Source organism: Berghia stephanieae, chromosome 10 (genome assembly GCF_034508935.2).
Source record: "Berghia stephanieae isolate SIO BIC M18660-M18661 chromosome 10, UCSD_Bste_1.3, whole genome shotgun sequence".
Classification (NCBI taxonomy): domain Eukaryota; kingdom Metazoa; phylum Mollusca; class Gastropoda; order Nudibranchia; family Aeolidiidae; genus Berghia; species Berghia stephanieae.
The window spans coordinates 15,201,461-15,203,960 of record NC_088369.1 but is presented as its reverse complement, the minus strand read 5'-3'; positions in this window follow the sequence as shown (position 1 = coordinate 15,203,960).

Below are 2,500 nucleotides of genomic sequence, written 5' to 3'. Positions count from 1 at the left end.
GTTGAACCATTTCTCTTGGCCTTATCTCTCTTGTTGTTGCATACTTTGGACAGGTCTGGTATATATGGTGGACTTCTTCTTTTATTTCACCACGATCACACAAAAAATTGAAAAGGGGAATATGTTTTTCTTCTGTACTCTCCAATTTATAAAGATTGAAATAATGATAGAGAAGAGACATTTTCTAACAGTAACGATGATAAGTTATTTATATAGCGCTCAACTTCCACAAAAGTGCTCAGCGGCGATTTACAGTATTAAGTGTCATTCAAACATTCATTCTTTGACAATTTTGAGAAAACATATGAAGAAACAAACACATGCACATGCACACAAAATCAATCACAGATACATTTAACATTCATACACAAACATACACACACACATACTTACACCAATATTACTCACTAACATTAGTAACTTATTCTAACGAAAGACGAAAAAAAAGTCTTACAGATCAGACAAGGTTTCTCTTGGCCTTACAATCGCTCCCGACTTCTTACCCATGCCACGTCTGTTGTGGCGAAGGTGTCATCATCATTAAATGAATCCAAGAGCACTGCCTGAGAGATCAGGACTTTTCAACACAAACGATTACGAGCTATAAGGGCTTTACACATCAGACGAGTTACACGTTTGTCAAGACTGGAGACAACGTCTATTGAGAATCGTAACAACATTTGGTTAAGGTAATTGGCTTCAACAGTCATGACGTCACTTCCCTCGTAATGACGCATAGTAACTTAGAAACTGGCTCTAAACTATCTGAACAATGGCGGACGTACTTTTGAAATATTTCTCCGACGAGCATAAAAGCGTTTCCAGAGGAGAAAAACATTATAAATATGATCATGTTTTGACTTTTATACATTCTGATCACATGACATGTGAAAAGTTCTAACCAGCATGAAGAATAACAAGTACTAATTTTCTTTGTTTAGAACCACGATGGCGGCCGTTGCTGGGCGACGTGACATCAGACTATTGAATCCAATTGTAGTTAATCAATGATCTAACCTGGCTGCCCCATCCCACGTACCAACCTCACTTGCTCTTACCGACTGGTCCAATAGCACGGACCTCACACTGCCACAAGACAACAGGAAATCAAAGTGCACACGAAAAACGAATACTGATTACTCGTCCACAGTTTTTTGACATCCTTCCTGACATCTTCTGGCATCTCTTAGTAAACTGCCAACGCCCCCCCCCCCCTTCACAATACATTGGTATCAGCTTTACCAGATCCGCCTCTTTTATATATGAGAGCGTTGCTACCACTACCAATGTTACTTTTGAGAGCCAAGCCATTACATCCCCATCCCCTGTAAATGGCTTTATAATTTTTTCTAACCCAGCCATTTTTGGTAAATTCTAGATACACGCCAAAATAGCTTGCGGTTAATTAATGTACTAATCTAGCTTCCCCTGTCCTACGTACCAACCTCACCTGGGCTTACCGACTGGTCCAATATGACATACCTCACACTGTCACAAGACAACAGGGAATCAAAGTGCACACGAAAACGAATACTAGTAGTAGTAGTAGTAGTAGTAGTAGTAGTAGTAGTAGTAGCGTATGACAACACCTCTAAATGTATTTCGTCTAAAGTCTTCCTCCGCCCTAAGGATGGTTTCGTAGCCACCTTCAAGTTTAGTGACTGGACAGTGGAGGACGATGTGATCGCTGGTCTCTGGGGCTGCCTGACATCGCTGGCAGGTATCGCTGTTTCCAAGTTTCCATCTGCACATATTTGATGCAGTTCTGCCATGTCCAGTTAAGAGGACGTTTGAGGAAATACTGATAACACGTCCAAAATAACCAACCAACAGCGAATCCTCACGTCTCCATCCTTTCTGCCGGTCTCCTCTCCTTGACGACACAATTCCATTCACTGCTTCCGTTCGTCCTTCGCGTCATCCAGAATCACACCGACCTCCTTCCGTTCATTTACTTAACACAGCTACACAATAACACCACAACCACAGTAACGTTGGATTACTCCACACACTGGTGCCCATCTTGCAGTGTGCTGAATGTCGTAAAATCGAGTGATTCCACCCCTTCTTTATTTACTCAGACCTTTTACTCCTTCAGAAAAAAAAATCATGAGACTTTATATAGTGCAATATCCACTAAATGTGCTCAAAGCGCTTTACAGAGGGTCCCTGACCAACAGCAATACGTAACATTTAACTAGACATGACGCCTCTTTTCGACAGAGACAACGCTGTAAACTACGAGGTACTCATTTTACCCCTGAGTACGGTGAGAGAATGTGATTTAAGAGTTTTTTCCACGGACTGAACTGTGCGCCGAGCTAGGCTCGAACCCCAGTACCTTCCGATCCGAAAGCGAGTGTCATACCCCAAGACCGCATAGGCCACCATCGACAGTCCTCCATCGGACACGATTTTGGGCTGCCATCTCCAATTCCTTCCATTTCGTCCTTTTCTCCTTCAATCCAGCAGCCTCTTTGTTGCTCTTCCTGCTGCTACT